Below are 19,379 nucleotides of genomic sequence, written 5' to 3'. Positions count from 1 at the left end.
AGTTGAAGAATGTGATATAAATTATTAAGTGCCCATGTGACTTGCTTTATATTGGCATGACCAGCAGGAAGGTAGGGACGCACATTACAGAACATAGGTTACGGATACTTAACGAAACGTGTACCGCACCACTGGTCCAACACTATCTAGCTATGATTCACTCAGCAGATAACATAGGTGGTTAGTTATAGACTAACTCTAAAGCAACCTGAGTGATTTTGCCTACACAATTGGTTATTTAAATTGGAATAACCCTGGATACTTCAGCTGCACACTCATCTGCATGGCCTTAATGATGATCTGCAGTGGGCCGCTTTACTAACTTAAACAGCAGATGCTGATGTCACTGGCCGTATGAAATACTGTTATCACACTAGTTATCAGACCCTCAAAACAAACATGCGCTGTCACCTACAACACTGATGCAAATTACGCACACCTACTCTACTCCTAGCCTACAAAAATGCCCTTTCTGCTCTAACCTCTACTCTGGACTCTGACAAACCCTCCTACTTCACAAATCTAATCTCCTACACTTCGCCATCTAAAACTAACAATGCTTCAAATATAATTGCACACATGGGGATTTCATTAACCCATGTGTGTCCTTGGATGTTTGGTTTGCAGTTACATTTAGATGTATGGGCATGAAAGGAGTGTATGTGACATGATTGTTACAGGTGAGATTGATAGGGGTGTGTTTGGTATTTTAGACTGTTCTTCTGGTAAGGGACACATGTTCTAACGATGAGAAGACTTGGCTAGATTATGTTGTGTATGTTGAATTTGTCATTTCACAATGCTCGCATATTTTTTGAGAATTGTTTTTTTCTACCCTAACATGAATAAATGAACAAATTAAACTACAAATAGATGCTCTTAATTGCCCTGGCTTGTTTGTGGGCTGTTGGTGAAAATAATGGGAATTGAAAACTGGTGAGTTTTTAGAGTATCCGCTAGCTGGCAAAGCCACACCTGGGGATACTGAGGCCAAATCGGCTATCATCTCACCAGCAAGTCCCTGCTCTGTCTGGGCTTAGCGTGCAGGCCACCCTACGGAGTTGATGGAGGGTCGTCACCGATCCCTCCCACCCCGGCTCACAGTGCTGCAGGATGGTCAGGTGGGGCCTGGGTGGTTCATAGTCCTTGCGGCAGACAGTCTGGTGTCTTTTTGGGTCCCCTCACTGCCATGAGGATGGGGCAAGGGGAGGACACTATCACTTAGTCCCCAACCCGGTGGGGAACAGCTGTGAGCAGCGGGCAGAGCAGTGCCTGGATGCTGCCAGGCGGGAGTTCTTTCTCACTACCATGGTGGCAGCATCCCTACTGCTTTGGGGCTCCCTATGGCAGGAGCTGCCCAGGCAGGGGTCAGGGCCACTCCAAGCCCAGTCCTTCCTCCTCCCCCGATGGGAGGTCATTGCCCAAGCATTGCAGTGGCGGTCAGAGCTTGCCACTTCTTGGAAGTCACGTATCACTTCGATACAGTGGTGGCAATGGCCACACCATGTGCAGGCTCCCCCAAGCATGAGTTGATGCCGGCATACTTAGGCCACGCCGTCTTTCCTGGCTCACCTCCTGCCTGACCGCACGAGCACTCTCTCAAGGGAGAGCCGTGGTCAAGCCAACTTTGCGCTGTTCTTACCCTGTTAAAGGTGCTTGGGACGTACCCAGCTGCATGACCTGCTCCTGGCTCTTTGGCCACAAGGATAGGCAGGGTCACAGTTGAGGCTTCCAATGAAAGCCACTGTGTCAGTTCTTGCCGAGCCGCCCCTTTTCCCCCAGACAAGAGTGTTCAACCAATGTAGCAGAATGGTCCGCTCCTCTCCCCCTAGGCCTCTACCCCAGGCAGGAGCTTATTAAGTATGTGTTGGCGTGTGCCACTAATCTCCCCCATTCAGAAACCTCTTTAGGCGGTGCACCTCTCCCCCAGGCAGGAGTGCCTTTACTTGAGGCAGTACACCTCTCCCCAAGGCAGGAGTGCCTTACTTGCCCAAGCATGTCCAAAGGGGCAGGCCTCACCGATATCTTCTCGAGGCAGGAGTCCCCTTTTGCAGAAATGTACTTCTTCCCCCCAGACCGGAGCACTGTGACTTGGTGCCTCTCTCCCCCAGGTAGGATCACTTTGTAGCTGCATGCAGAGGGGGAGACATTTCCTCTGCCTCTCCCCCAGGCAGGAGTAAATATATAATTGCTTTACATGCAGCGGGGAAGACTGCTCCTCTGCCTCTCCCACTGGCATGAGCAGCTTCTGGCACTGCACATCTTCCCCTCAAGCAGGAGAGTCATCATTGTCCATGCAGCTGCCATCGCCGCTCTGCACTCCCCCAGGCGGGAATTTCATTGTCAATCATTTTTTTTCCTCATTCGCAGCACCGGCCCAGGCTGCGCTGCTCTCTCTCCCAGGCGGGAGATGCCTGTACTTCAGTGAGGCAGTGAGGCTGCTCCGCTCCTCTACATGTGAGAGTCTCATTCTTTTTCCTTGTGGCAGAGGCTGCACCGCATTCTCTCCACCCCGCAGAAGATTTACATCAATTAATGGGTCAGTAGTCCCGCCTCGCTCTCCCCAGGTGGGAGACTTATGAAATGATCATGTATTTGCCTTTGGCGGCAGAGGCTTCCCCCTCCCTCTCCCCTGGGCATGAGCAGCTTCCATACCTAGATGCGGCGCGAGCCACACATCCAGCTTGCCTCCCCCATGCAGGGTGGAGGATGGTGGCCAAGAAGGCCGGCACTGAAGTGGCCCCCAGGGGGCAAGAGCTCTGCATCACACTGGGCACGGCCCGGCTCACCCTTCAGGGCCCAGCCGATGCATCTTCTCACATTCTTCTTCTCTTTTTTTTGGGAAGATTCACCAGCAGTAGCACACGGGCCAGAGACCCTCATCACTGGTTTTTAGAGGGCCGGGGTCGCCGACCCCCACGTGGTGAGGATGCCCTGTTGGGCAGGAAGGCCCAATGGGCCCATTGTCCTAGACGCAGCCCCGGGCTACAATAACCACGCTGACACCAATCTATGTCTGCAACTGTCGAGCGGAAGGCCGCTCGACCCCTTTATTCACATGGGTCACTTGCTCACACATGTGACCACTGACATGTGACTCAGCACGAGCCCTATGGTTCCTTGCTGATGTCACAACACCCTCCTCCTGCTTCTGGCACCCTACTATCTTTATTCTGCTGCTGACAACCTGTCCTGCGTGACCCCCTATTGCTGTACCCATCTCCAATTTTATTGTACCTTCCGACTTTCCACCTATATTGATGTTCTTTACGAGGAGGATCATTGGCCCTCTTTAATATTTAAGCATCTTTTTAGCCACCAACCCTCTACTAAGATGGGTATTGTTTAACCTAAGTTGTTTATGTTTAATTTAGATACAGCACTTACAATGTTCACTAACAGGTTTTCTACCAGTATAATTTTGCACATCCTTTTAAACATTGACACACATATATATTGCGTTAAATCACGCTGCGCTGTTAATGTTGGCGCCCCCTAAAGGGACTTCGTTAACTGACCCAAGATGGCAGAAGGATTGGGCTACCACACCAGAAAGAGAATTGCAGACTTGTGCACATGTCCATTTCGGCACACCATGCCCTTTAACAACAAGACGCAATGAAACTCCTTCCATGATCTAGCATGTTCAAGCTGAGTTGGAGGAAAGAACCACATGTAGTCGCATGGGCCCTGCAGAATGCACGCCAATTGGCACACTAACCTTCTAGTCAGCAGCGGGATGATTGATTTAAAAAGTCCAAGTTTCCCCCGCCAGTACATATAGTTATACCAGGATTTGTGTATGGTTGCAGTCACAGCCAAGTCTGCGAGAGCACCTTGATTTATACCCACTGCTCTGTTCAGTGAGATAAGCATCTTTGATCTTTGTGGACTCGGGTGAAACACTGCTTCTTCCTTTTTAAACCCTGGAAACTTCATGTTGTATTTCGTCTATTTCCTATTTTATCGCAGCATGCTAATTGACGCTGTATGCTTTTTTAGATCGCATTGAGAACTGCAAATGTGGGATTGATGGCTGGCTCAAACCCAAATCAATAAGATGCCAATAGGAGACAAACCCGTTTTGTCCGTTTGAAACAGCTACTTGTGCAATTAGTGGAGAATTTGTTGACATCACAGTTCCCACTATGTGCCCCACGCAACAAAAAGTTACGTATAAAAAAATCCCATCTCTTGAAGTAATGCCCTAAACTTAACAAATTGCTTAAATGATTTGCATTTTGTACATGAATTTGATACAAGAATGCTTAATATTAGGAATTCTTTAATTTATAGAAGTTCACCCGGCATCCAACAAAATGCCTGCAGTATTGATACACAGGCCCTGATGAAGGCTGAGCCGAAAATTACAGGCACTTGCAGTCAAAACTTAAGTTGGCTATTGCCAAACAAACTACTTGAAACTATGTAAACGTCTAGAAAAGTTGCTTTGCTTTTCTTCTAATACCACTGTACAAAACGAAATATTTGAGTTATGCAGTGTGCACTATATGACCTCAGACCAGTGTGTACAGCAGATTTAATATTCAATATATTTTCTTTTTTATTTAAAAGTTGTTTTAGTTGATTGTATCAACCTTTTCAACTCTGGGGAAAAAAACATTCTCATAAATTGAATTTCACAATGAATAAACATTGTTACATCAATACACGATCGAGACAATTGATGAACAGTTATCACAAAGACATAATACAGAAATCATTTCAACTTTTAGACAGATCCCAGTTCATGGATATTAAAGCAAAGAACAAACAAATCCAAGTCCAAGACTCCTCATTAAAAACATAAATTCATAAGTGCTCAAGTCACATAGATCGTAGAAGCGTGATAGATGCACATTGTTTCATCATGAGTGTTCCATGTGGACAAGGAGGATACTATTGAATTGCGTGATCGATAGACCCTTAGACAGCACAACCATAATATACACATCCATTCTATTTAGAATCTCAATGCTAAATCACTATACAATCGGCATCAAGATGTCAAACACAAGTTGTTAAATTCAAATAATATTAGGGGAGGGCAAGGAAGATGTTATTTAATGGAGTAATCGGTAAACCCTTAGATAGCACTCCATAATACACACATCCATTCTATTTAGAATGTCATTGCTAAACCACTATGCAATCGGCTTGATCATGAAGATGTCAAACACAAGTTGTTGAATGCAGATAATATTAGAAGGTAAATGTTCAACTAAGGTTTGAAATCATTAAACAGGTTCACCTTTATAGCCTGCATAATGGCCTAGATTCAGAGCTTGAAGAAATTGGATCTTTGCAATGTTAAGAGATGTATTAGTAGCATTAAAGATATGCAACCGAATTTCATCATTCGTTGACACAGTGAATTCTTTGAAGTATTTGTAAAGAAATGTCGTCCTTAATTCAAGTAAAGCTGGGCAATCAATAAAAGGATGTCTTAAGGTTTCATCAGATAAGACATTTCTGAAAAATCTACATGACACATCATTATCACCTTACTGTTTAAATGTAGCCCATCTCGCCTTAGTTGGCCACAGGTTAAGTCTTAGATGAAAAAAAGCCAAGGCGTATGCTGGATCAGGGAACTTTACGAGCTAGGATGGGAGTTGGAATCTTGGTTTATGCAAAAATGCCCCACATCTAAATATCGAGTACATTTTGCATGTATCCCAGGTGTGAGACCAGTCCCATCACCACAACCTTTCTTTCGCTTTGTCAGGGTCTTCAAGCAAAAGGTCTATCGAGATGTCAGCTTCATCTAAAATTTGATGACAGTGGCTTTTCCATACTTGGAGAGGTCCTTGTCTTGGACTTGTTAAGGTTGCTTTTAAAGCTGGCAACAGATTCTATGCAGAGTTCAAAGAAATTGAACATTTACGATAAGCTGCAAGGTATTGGCAGGAGACTATGGTAGACACGGCTGTCAACCCCAACTCAAAACTTATTATCGCTATAGGTGTACTAAACGGCAATGTTAGCATGGTTTTCCAATAAAGGGCTTCTAGGATGTCCCATTTTGGGGCATTACCTGGCATTTTCAACTGTGCTCCATATGTGATTATAGGAATCACTTTAAGTCCGTAAAACACGATAGATGGTGTAAATGAATATTTGCCACGTTTTTTGTGAAGAGCCTTCCCTTGTATGGCTAAAAGTGCCATTCTAGTTTTCAATTCAGACTTACAGGGTTGATCAGATCGATGAGTATTTATGTTAATGCCAATGTATTTGCAAGTTGACACTTGAATTAATGATGTTTTAGCTAGAGTCCAATTGAATGTGAAGCCCTTTTGTGAAAGATGATGATGAAAGACTACTACATTACATTTTGCTGTATTGATTGATAGGTGATTAACATGGACATAAATCTGTAGGGCTAGTAACAGTCTCTGGAACCCAATTGGTGTTTTGTCCAGGATCACCAAATTGTCTGCATATAGCAGCCAAGCAATTTCCTCCGATCCTAGTCATGGTGGGAAATGTCACACAAGGTTAAAAGCTTCCTCCATGTCATTAATATAATAATTAAATAAAATTGATGCAAATATACAGTCTTGCTTTAAAGCCCACATTTATTAAAATGGGTTGAGATAAAATGTGGTCAGTTGGAAGTTTTACTTTAGTAACTGTGTTAGAATAAAATTGCCAGATAAAATGAGTGATAAAAGCAAGACAGTTTGCGTTATTTAATTTGTTCCATAAATGTGCTCGAGAAACTGTGTCGAAAGCTTGTCTAAAATCTATCAAGGCTAAAAACACAGGCTATTTAGTTGTGATAGCTTGCTTCTTAATCGCTGATAAAATTGTTACATTTAAAACAGTGCCTACCCCTTTTTGTAAAACCAGATTGATGCCTGTCTAAATGATTGGTTTCATTCATCCAGTTTATAAGCGCTTTGAGGACGAGTCTGGCAAATATTTTTTCCGGCGCATCGAAAAGCACTATAGGGTGATAGAAACTGGTTTGCTTCTGTCTCCTTTTTAAAAAATAGGAATTATAATGGCTTTGCGCCAGGAGTCTGGAATGTTCCCAGATGATATAACTTGCCAAAATATGATATTTAAAATATCAGCCCACTCAGATGGATGCGGTTTCAAGGTGTAATTTGACAATGAGTCAGGCCCAGGAGCTCTGGGTGAGCTGAGACTCTATATAATCATAACTAGATCATCCTTATTGTAATCAATAGACTCTTGGATATTTGCTGATTTAATGACAGTAATAGGGGAGGATATTCTGGGATCGTATAAAAGGAGGGTAAAATATGCTATCCATGTCTGTACATCAATTATGTTTAGCAATAAAGACTGAGGGGTGCTGGCTTTTGTGTCAATAATTAGTTTCCAAATTTCAGAAGCTGATTTTGACAACAAGGCGGTGAACATAAGTTCAGCTTGTTCCTGCTTCATTTTAGCAATGATTTGTTTTATTTAATTTCTGTATTTTGTTTTCAGAGTAGCTCTTTGAACTATATGGTTAAGTAAGGGAAATTCTCTTAGGGCCTGGCGTAAATTCTTTTTAAGGATCTGAATTTCAGGAACAAATTTGTATTTGTTGATGAATACTGGACGTCGAGGGTGGCATGAGGAAGTTTGTTTGAACATAGTTAAACAGGTAGAATAGTTAAGAAGAGTTTCATGTTGGTTATCTTGAGATGGATGAATTAGATATTGATATAAATTCATTATGTCATGACGGCTCCATATAAGACGATTACGGCCTTGATTATGGCTGACCTTTAAATAATATAATTGTGGGTTTAGAACATGATAAGGAAGCCATTTTGTTTGCAATACATTGTGGTCACTAGCTGATTTGGATAGTATTTCAAAGGAGGAGACCCTCATATTTGAGTTGGATGAAATGTAGACATAATCTATTATGCATGAATGTGTTGTCTCGACCAGGTCGCCTTTGGAGGAATGTCTTCACTGAATTAACCATTTAGCATAGTGAATTGTCGATTTTCATTAGGAAGGCCCATCTTGCTACTCTGCAGTTATGTTCTTTGAAATTTGATGTAATACAATTCATATTCAAGTCACCTGCCACAACGGTGGTCTGAGTTTTAGGATCGAGTAAGATAATATCTAGGACTGATTCAAAGAGCTGTGAATTTTGAGTCAGTTATCGTGAGGAGATTCCAATAGACATTTACTAATGCAATTTTGGGAAGGAACGGGTGTTGAGACTCTATGGTTGACATAATCACAAGATGGATACAAGGACAAGGAGAGAACTACTGTTCAATTTGCAATTTCGATTTTAAGGAAATGGCAGTTATTAAACCTGCAGCTGGTCTAGCCCGTACTGCTTTTGTTGCTGGTATCCAAGCTAGATCATTGTTGGGCAATATAGGCTCAGATGTAATCCATGTTTCTTGTAGCATTACTATGTCGAAATCATTAAGAAAGTGTGCTTTCTCAGTTAGTAAATGCGAAAATCCTCTTGTGTTCCAGACTGTTAGAGAAGTCTGATGTGAATTCTCTATGGTCTCATGTTATATACGGTTTGAACTTGACAGATTTTTATTTACGTCATGTAGCCATGTCCATCTTGACACAGGTTGGAGAGGGGGAATCGGAGCCAACTGCTGCGATGGTGCTTGTGAGGTTTCTTTACATCGACAACACAGAAATTGAGAATTAGTGTTCCCATTATTTTGATTTGTGGGTGCATTAATTTCAGACGAGGTTTGGTGACCTTGGAGATTCTGTTCAGATGTAGGCTTAGATCTCACTTCTATCATCAATCCACGCTCTAGCAACTCATCCTGCATTTGCCAAATTAGATTCTTAATAATGGGAGAAGGAATGTATATTTTCACTCTGTCAAAATTGGATGGATCTAGATAAGCTACTCTCTCTATATCTGTCACGTCCCCTGGTTTCTTAGGGTATTCTTATGCCCAGGGGAGAAGCCCGTGGCGTTTAACTTGGCGTTTGAGGCAACGCCGACGCCACCGCCGGTAATCAACTACATCTCCCAAGAGGACGATGCCCGCCAGGAACCTTTGGAACGTTTTTTTACTTTCTTTTTGTGTGCGTTCCACGCCTCGATTGCATTTCACTTCCTATAATTGGCCACGCCCCCAGTAAACCGGTGCTCCTAAACCATTGCGTTACACGAGCTACGCTCTTGGAATAAGTTCCTTCTCCCCTTTTCCTTGCCTTTCTGGTTCCTGAATTCTATGCTTACCTTGGACCTTGGACCTTGTTATCGTCTCCTTGGTTCTGCCTTAGACCTTCGTTTGATCAACTCCCCTGCTCGACCACGGAATACACCTCGGACTTGTTTTGGATTCTGCTTCTCATCTCTGGTTTCCGGCTCCCTTCAACCCCATAGTCTTCAAATCACTCCTGGCCACCCGCTCCCCGAGTGGAGAAACCTCACTTCTTGGTTATTGTTGGGACGCTTTGCTGTGCTCATCACTTGTGGGATTTTTTGGGACGCTTTGCTGTGTTCATCACTTGTGGGATTTTTTGGGACGCTTTGCTGTGCTCATCATTTACTCCGCCCCCTTGGATCTTGAGACACTTGGCTTCACTCCTTGGATAGTGGGACGCTCTGCTGTTTTCTTTTGCCTACTTACTCTTGGAACATTTGATTTTGTTTTCACTCATTGGAATGGGGGACACTCTACTGTTAACATCACTAATCCATCATTGAGGGAAGTCTATGGTCCCCCTTCATTCAAGCAAGAAAACTTCCCCTGACCTTCACGCACTCCCATTCTTGTGTATTGTCACAAGTAGGTATTCCGCTGAAGGAAAAGAATACACAGGTAAGCTTGTGGGGCTCGGAGGGGGTAGAGGGACTGGAATTGTCAACAAACGGTATGTAATATTTGCTTTGTTTGTTTTCTTCCCTCTAGCTCCGCTGTGCGTTCTGCCTTTTTGCCTGAGCCCTTGGCCTGACAGGTGTTTCTTTTCCCTGCAAGCTGTGCTCTCAGGAAGGAAGTCTGAATTACTTTAGCGGTATCTAACCCAAGTGATTCCTCAGACTGATCGTGGAACCCTCGAAACGCGACAATATCTTATGATCTAATGTGTTGCAAGTTGCTAATTGATTGAAAAATGGCCAATAAAGTAGATCTCTGAGGAAAGGGGTCAAGGTTCATTCTGTCTAACATGGTTAGAACTAGGGTATCTTCATCTGGGATGCTGTATATTTCTTTTACAGCAGTAGATTAATACAAACCTTTTCCACTGGCAAGCTGTGAAGGGGATGTGATACAAGGGATGAGGCATTGTTGGAGACTTGAGGTAACGATACTGCCTTGAAAGTAAAGGGTTCCGTTGCAGTTTCGTTCTGGATAGTGCACATTTTCGTGCCAGGGTCCTGAAAAAAACTGGTTCAACGTTTAAGTTAACACAAGAAACTTGTTTTGGTTTGTTTGATGGATTTGAGATGGAATTTAGGCTTTTGTGAACTATTTCCCTGATGTGAAGAAACACTATAAACTGACAAATTCATCAATTCATCATCAATAGCTTCATCCTCGTCTGCCACATTATTTCTAGGAATAACCTGAGCAATATTTGAAAATGTAATCACTTCGACATTACTTGCCACAATCAAGTCGGCTTGTGATGGCGGCAGGGGAACAGCACTAACGACGCAGAACTTTGAGGCTCATTTGGAGAAGGAGAATTGGTCACCTCATCAATAACAACAGATGAAGATTCGTGCTGAGATGATACATTCGAAAGAAATGTCCTTGTTTTTTGCTTGGCATAAGTCTTGGTGGGCAAAGGTAAATTTTAGTTTTTTTTACTGTATTCACTAGAGTAGATTTATTAGGATTTCTCCTTGTTTTTCTATTTTTCTTCTTTTTCCTTTCATTGGCTTGCCACCTCAGACAAAATACATCAAACAAGGGAACTTCAGGTCTCGGGCTTGAAAATAGCAAACTCTTTAGATGGAGACATTGGATCGACTAAGTCAAACTCTTCAGGAGGAGGCGAGGGATGGCTAGGGTCCAATAAGATGTGTATAACTGAATGTACTGCCTCCACAGTGGGCAGAGTGCTGATTTCTTTGCCACCATCACACGTGCACGCAACTAATAAGGAAACAGTTTGTTTTTTAATTAGATTAGATTCACTAGTCTTAACAGCTTTGTGTGCTATCCAATCAATCTTACTCATTAAAATTTGCAGGAGTATGGTAAACTGGGCTACTTTCTTGTCCAGGAGTTCATAAAGTTTGGTCAAAGTATATATACTAGACTTCACTGCAGTAAGTGCAGTGTCAACTGGGGTATTAGGTGGAAAACTGAATGAGGGCAGGGCCGTTGGTTTATTGAAAGATGCAACCAAAGATGATTCTGAGTCCATCTGAGATTTGTTCCCGACAGAATCTTCAAGGGGGAACATGTACAGTGATAATGAAAGTCTGCCGGCTTGAAGATTGTTGGTGGGTACCTGCACACTGCACATTGCTCAAAGGAATTTGGGTTGATGAACTCAGTGGTTCAATATGAGAAGGGAGACTCTCATTGTCGAATGGGTGAGAAGAGGTCAAAGGGGAGAGAAAGGGCATGTAGTCGAGTGTTTGGATGTTACTGCCTGAGAGTATAGTAGTGGGATAGAGGAGGAGTCAAGAATTTGGACGTTTGACTGAACATCTTGAGAATGCAACTGAGCAATTTGTGCATTAGGGGTGTGCAAGAACTCCATTATTTGCTCGCCATTAATGGAGGTGGGAGTGGTACAAAGATTCATGGTAACACCATAATCGAATTCTTTGGCAATGACGGCCCTTTTGCTCTGTGAGATGAAAAAGTAATAGCTGCCATACCTTTGTGAGCTGTTATAGATGAAGCGGTCCTAGCCAGGTACCCAGCATGTTGACAAAACTTTCTGATTCCTCCACTAGGAAGTGGAGGACGTTGTTGGAGGGTATTACGCAGGATTCCTATTGCATTGTAACTATTCTGGAGGGGCAAGAAGTAATTAACTAAATGAGGCGAACCCATAGGAGGCATGCCAGAAGTTAACTTGAAAGTCGCCATTAGGCAGCACAGGGTTTTAACTGATGCAATGCACGGGGAGAGAAAGATAAGAAGGTGAGAAGGTGGTCACAACACCTGGCGCGCAGCACAGCGGTCTGCAGTCTACACTGTACAAGCACTCTGCAGTGCCTGCGCGCGAGTGCGCGCGGCCACCTGTTCTTGTAGAGGTTCACGGGTAAGTGGGAGGGGCAACAGAAAAATGAAAGAAAATAGATTGAAATTGGTGTTTTAGGGAAATTTAAGGAAAGTAAAGTACTTAGAACGTGAACTGCTATAAATATCCAAGGTATAGTCCATTAATGGATGTCCAAGTAGAGTTGTAAATCTTAACAGAATTGAGTTGGATAAACAGCAGAGTAGAACACAGGTCGCAGTCTGAACTCAACAGGCACTACGCAATGCGCACGCGGGTGCGTACAGCTGCCCGTTCTTGTAGAGGTTCACGGGTATGTGGCAAAGGCTGGAAGACTCCAAAGGCACTCCCATGAAAGACCAGCAAAGACCAGCACTTTCTCTTTGAATGTGTAGTTTTTTTTTAATGTGTGGACTATGGTGACGGGTTCACAAGAGGTGCTTAGAATGTATGTCTGATTTTTAGTTTGAGGGTCAAACAGTCCTTGTGACTTTAATATGTGAATTGATTGAATTATATAAGGTATTTAATTGAAATGGGTCCATATATTTATGAGAATAAACGTATGTCTATTTTTCTAAGAAGTGTTTGATTTTCTGATTTTGATGTTCACTTTGGAGTTTTTTTGTTGTAATAGCATGCCGGACGCTTCAGGTGTGTTACTTAAGAGCTCCTTTCTTCAGTTATAGCAAAGGTCCTTTAGTTACAGGAGAAGGACCCACTGGCTCCCACCACCCAAGCTGCATCTTCCAACTCCCTCCTTACCAGACACACACATCACAAAGCACTTCACAACACACACCTCTCTTCCTTACCAGACACACCTGACAAAGCCCAGTCCAACAGACCATTGCCTCATTACCTCTTCCTTGGGAACCACAGAACCAGTCAATAATGCAAATATGTATATCCCAGTCATATAAGGAACACCCACGTAGCAGTGGTAACAGGTGTTAGTGGTAATATACTGTGGGGCAACCGGAAATTACCAAGGTTTTGTTTAGAAGAAAAAAAAGATCTGTGTTGCCTTCAAGGACATGGTCGGACATAATCTGCCTGTTGGTAGTCCTCCCTTGATCTCCATTTCAAGTCATCGTAGGAGTCCCAAGAATTGGCTTACGTACTCCCCCACAGATTGGCGGACTAGAAAGATCTGCTTCAATGCCCTTCCTCTTGTCCAGTCTCGGTCACAGGAAAGAATCTTCAACTAGATGTCCAAGCTAAAGGGAGTGCTAATTAAGAACCCATTTCAGCGATACTCATTAAGAAAATGTGCTGACGGAGTATCTAGATTATGAAGAAGGTTCTTTTCTTGCATCATCCATATGATTGTCGCATCAGTTTAATCCCTGGAGAACAAATCCCCTATGGACGATGTACAAACTCATGGAAAATGAGAACATTGTGTTAAAACAATACATAAAGGTAAATCTTGCCCAAGTGTTCATTAGACATTCTACATCACTTGAGGAGGTTCTTTTTAATAGACTACTGCCAACTGAATGGCATTATGGTGAAAAAATGTTATCCGTTACCATTTATTCACTTTCTGAATGGCCAATCACGGCACGCAAGTATTTACACCAATTTGAAACTCAAAGAGGCCTTTAACCTGGTGCGCATATACCCAGGAGACAAATGGAAAATTGTGTTTTACATGCACTTTTGGAATTAAGAGTATTTAGTGATGCTCTTTGGGTTGTGCTACCGTCCAGCACTTACATAATGAGGTCTTCAGGACATTCTTGATCAATACCTAATCAATCTAGATGACATCTTGATCACCTTACCCTAAAACAACAACGTATAGCCCATGCTAGGGAAGCCCTGCACTTCCTCTGAATCCATAGACTGTCTGCAACCCTCCAAATGATGTCTCCACATGGACTGGGAAGCATTTTGTCACACAGAGGCATGGAGATGGGCCCACACAAAATCCAGGCAGTAGAGGTTTGGCTACACCTCAGAAGCCTTAGGCAACAGCGATTCCTGGGGTTGGGCAATTTCAAAAGATTATTCATTGCAGGGAATTCTGAGATCATTCTACCATTTACCAGACTCCCCAAGAAAGGCACACCCTATAGCTGGAATAAGGACATGGAAGACGCTTTTCTATTTCTAAAAGAACATTTCACCAAAACCACAATATGGAGGCTTTCTGACCCTCAATTGCCCTATATCTTAAAAGCAAATGCATCTGATTTTGCACTCAGTGCATTACCACTACATAAATACCCAGAAACTAGACAGACCATCCTGTGACGTATCAATTCCGAAATCTGAAGCCAGCAGAAAGTTCTTACAGCACATTCAGAAAGTAAGTGTTGGCTATTAAGGATGTTTTCACAGTATGGCGACATCTGTTGGTAGGGGCAATACAGACATTCCCTGTCATAACTGACCATAAAACATTGGCTTCCTGCGAACTGATAGCGCCACTGTCAAAACCCGACCTGCTGGATCCTTTTTTCTGACGTTTTGCCTTTACTGTCACGTTCCCTCCAGGAGTCCTGAACAATCGGGCAGAAGCCTTGTCACGTTTGAGTTCAGAGGTGAAGGCGAAAATAGATGGCATGCCTTTCCTATCCAGTGATTGTGTCATCATGATTATCCAAACTTTATAGGAGACTATGAGACACAGTTGCACGCCTGTTACACCATGTCCATGTCCAGAGAGTATTTTGTAGAAGGATGCGAACCATAGGCAAAGGCACGATCTTCTCCTTATGCACCATCAGTTGTGGATCTCTACTGTTTAGGGGCACCAGCTCTTACTCCAGTTGTGCCATGACTGTCGTGGTCACTATGGAGTACGTAAAATGCATCACCTTCTGTGAAGCTATGTATGGTGAAAAACGACCAGCAACGATATCCAAGAATATGCCTCCAGTTGCCTCACAATGTTCCAGGCCTGAGATACCCCCCACACTAGTCCAAAAGGACTATTGGGTCTACTACCATTCCACTCAAGAACCTGTAAGTCTTCTTTATGGATTTCATTACAAACCTTCTTACAGCTCAAGGATGTACAGTGATCTAGACCATCGTAAATTCATTTACAACAACAACCATACATGTTTCTCCCTTTCCAGCTGACCACACAACATGCACACTTGCCACCACCTTCATCACACAGATGATGTGTCTACATGATGTTCCAGAAGACACAGTAAAAGGCAAGGGCTACCAATTCATATCCCACTTCTAGAAGGTAGTTAGCCACCAGTTAGGAATCACCCTGAAGTATTCTTCAGCCTTTCACCACCAGAGCGATGGCCAAAGTGAGAGAAAACCAAAGAGTCAGCTAATATTTATACTGGTATGCATCGGACAGGAACATCAACTGGTTCTCCTTTCTCACTTTAGCAGAATTAGATTTCAACAATTATTATTAGGTCATTTATTTAGTGCAGATCTTGCTTCGGCATGCAATGGAAACCTTTATAATTCATAGGAGGATGTAGGGAAGTACACAGTTGAGGGAAACATATTGCAAGACACCAATATAAGGGAGCGATGAGCTACCAATCGGGGAGGGGGTGGGCTCACAATTTGGCAGCAGTTCCTCTACAAGCAATAAGGGAAGGAAACAGGGTGAACAGAACGCCCATTCTCAGGTTAGGTGGGGAGTGGATGGAGTGTGCACGCAGTTGTTAAAGAAGAGCCATTCCTTGAAGAGAACGGTCAAATCCACCCATGGATCAAACCAAGATACACAATTTCTCACAGCAAACGGATCTCAGCCCAGGTTTAATCCCCTCTGATAGTTGTGTCCCTGCGGCTTTACCCGCCTCAGTAGCAATGGTCACAAAATTACAGAAAGGGCTCAATATAGAGCTAGCACACATCTACCAAGCCTAAGATACAGCAAAATAGTTTGAACATTGACAGACTCTCAGCACCTAAGTATCAAGAACTTAATTAAGTATGATTGTCCACAGCACTCCATCTCTCTGAAAGCACACAAATGCTACAAAATCCATCGGGACCTTAAAGTTTATTTAAAGAGCTGTACCCAGTAGCAGTCAGGTTACTGTTACCCAAGCACTATAAGAATAAACTATGTATTTCATGTATCTCTACTCAAATCAGTCCTTGCCTCCACGAAATACCTCCTCCCCCGCACAAATCCCCCAGCTGCAGTGGGACACCAAGAAGCGTATGACATATCAGAAATCCAAGACTCTTGTTATAGCAAAGGAATCCAGTGTCTAGTCGACCAGAAAGGATATGGACCAGACGACAGAGAATGGATCAATTGACTGACCTCCAGACTGGTAAAACGGTTTCACTGCACCTATCTCCAGAAGCCAGAGTCCTCATCAATATTCCTGCTAAAGAGTGAGTCTAAGAAGACCAAAATGTCAGGATCCAGCCGTGAGCACCTTCTATGTGCCGTACATACACCCAGGGACTCCAGAAGTCATCCCCTTGCCTACAACAACCACCTTTGAAGATAATTAGCCATGGAAGTTTTGGAAAGTCAGTGTATCAACAATTTACTTAACTACAGTGCAACAAATGTTGCCCCATGATATTCATGTCCTCTTTGCATAGGAAAGCACGGCCGTCCCAGCTATGAAAGCTGTAATGTTATCCAGCAAATCTTGCTATGTTTAGACTATAGTGGGTCCAAATCATGAGTAGCTTAGGGGAGGCTTGGTATCACAAGTATGACACTGACACAAAAGGTACAATTTGTAAAACCTTTATTAAAGTTTCTGGGTTTGGAAAAACTGCTACTTTGCCCTATAACTAGGATGGGAGTAGGCTCGACCATCAAATAATAAATAAAAAAGTCCTAATAGCATCTGTCAAATCAAAATGGCCTATGCTAACAAAACCTAATGCCTGCCCCATCACTTGTACAAAAAGTGTATAAAGGAGATATGTATGTAAAGGAAAATCAGTGTTCAAAGTATAAAAAATAAATGTGCCTTTGTCAGCTCTCCTCCCCACGTTAGACAGCACAGAGTAAGGCAGTCCTCGTAGGCAGGATGATACACTCTGGCTCTGGTTTTCAAAAACAGTTCAAACCATGGATCGAGGCCCGCCTGACCTTCCATGTTAAAGTCTCTCTTTCCAGTCTTCCAAACAACATTCAAGCAAACTGTTCAACCAAACAGTTCACGCTGATCACCCTCTGTCGGGCTCAGACCTCTTCAAAACAAAAGTTAACTCTGGTCCCCCTTTGGTCAGGTTCTGGCATGGTTATCCTTCCTTTCCGACTGCCCATCCCAGGTGGAACCTGGGTCCTTTCTCGCCACTATCACTCTTTCAACCATTGGCGTTTACCAGGGTTCTAACCTATTCCACTGGTTCTTCAATGTCTACGTGGCTGCCTTGGCATGTGTGATTGCCTCTTTCACCTCTAACTTCTGATGTTATGCAGATGACATGCAACTCTCCTTCAGGCCAACCTCAGCCACCTCCTCTACCACGCTCATAGCTGACTGTCCGTAATTCAGTCATGGTGTGCTGCAAATGACCTCTGCCTCAACGCCAGTAAGACTGAGATCATTTGCATAGGGACTGCTCTTACTTTCCCACTCTCACTCTGGCCGGCCTCCCTTGGCCCTGCACCCGCACCCACTTGCGAGGCAAACAACCTTGTGGTCATCTTTCACTCCACTCTCTCTTTCTCCACTCACATTTTGGACATTGCTAAAAAGTCCACTTACCAGCTGCAACTCCTCAGAGGTACACTTCATTTCTTACCTTCCCCCATCGGCTCACTGTCTCCAGAGCCGTGGTTCTCTCAAGGCTGGACTACTGCAACAGCCTCTTTCTCAACCTCCCTGCCTCTACCTTGAGCCCTCTGCAACGCATCCGGAACAGAACCGCAAGACTTATCTTTGGCCTCAAGCACAGGGACTGCATCTCTCCGGGGCTGAAATCCCTCTACTGGCTCCCCGTGGCTGCAAGGATCAAGTTCAAGACCCTCTGCATTGTCCACAAGGCTTTCTGGGGCCTGGGACCTACCTATCTTCAACCTACCCCTTACCTAAATACTGTACTTCCCGAGCCCTTTGCTCATCTAGCTCCAACCTTCTGCGAGTGAGACGGTTCTCCAAGCAGAGATTTGGAGGGAGATCTTTATCCTCAGCAGGGGCCTCCCTCTAAAATAGCCTCCCTGCCGCCCTCCGTCTTCAGCCTGATCTCCCTAAGTTCCGGAAACTCCTTAACACATTCTTAATCTCCCCCCCTTCTCTCTCCCTCTACCCTGCGAACCTCTCTTCTCCGCTCTATCACTCTCTCCCTCTTTTTCCACACAGCTTGCTGACTGGCCTCAGAGTCTCACAGGTCCCTGGCACCAGCACCAGTCCTCTCAGTCCTCTCGCACTTGCCTCCGGACCTGCACTTGCTTCATTGCTACTGCACTTGGTCAATGACCCATGAGAGTGGCATCTCTCAGCACTTACCCCAGTTTCTGACTGACTGGGTGCACTTGGACTGCCCCCTGCACTTGTTCTTCCCCCTCCCCTCTCCTGCACCGCCTGTGCACTTGCACGATCTGAACGTACCATGCCTTGAAAATCGTCATCTATTTTCCCTGTCTCCCCTCCTTGCAAGGTGGCACCTCAATGCACTTGGAAAAACTGCAGAATCGTCGTCAGACCTATTTGCTGTTATCTACACTGTTATTTGTATTATATGCACTTACTCTGCCTGTGCAGACTTGTATGGATCAGAAATTCAACAGCTCTGAATGACAGTTGGTTTTCCCCTTGTCCCCCCCTCCTTGAGTGCTTTGAAACACTTGTCTGTGTATAGGCGCTTTACAAATAAACATTACCATACCATACCCCTCTGTTAAGGCTCAGACCTTTCACAACAAATGTTCAACAATTACTTTAAGTTTGGTGAATAATATTCATCTGTGCTCTCTAGCCGCTTCCAAGTTTGTAGTGGTTCATTCAATTTCGGACTCATCCAAGCTATGTGGAAGTCAGTGGCTGCATGGCTACAGAGAGACCGATATCCACCTACTGGTCTGTTAGTTTAGGTGAGAGGTTCTATTTCTATATTAGCCTGTGCACATTAATGTACATTAATGTATACAGCTTTTGCATAATTCATTTCTTCAATAATTTTTATATGCACACTAATTAGTGAATAAAAGTTCAACAATACTTGCAGGGGGCTCCCTTCCACAAACGTATTACACTTCGGGTATCCCTCAGTCCGTTTCTGGATGTCGAAGACTTTCGAATGTGCGT

Source organism: Ambystoma mexicanum, chromosome 6q, assembly GCF_040938575.1.
Source record: "Ambystoma mexicanum isolate Mex_15411 chromosome 6q, UKY_AmexF1_1, whole genome shotgun sequence".
NCBI classification, from domain to species: domain Eukaryota; kingdom Metazoa; phylum Chordata; class Amphibia; order Caudata; family Ambystomatidae; genus Ambystoma; species Ambystoma mexicanum.
The sequence above is the reverse complement of the archived record's forward strand: the minus strand, read 5'-3'. Positions refer to the sequence as shown.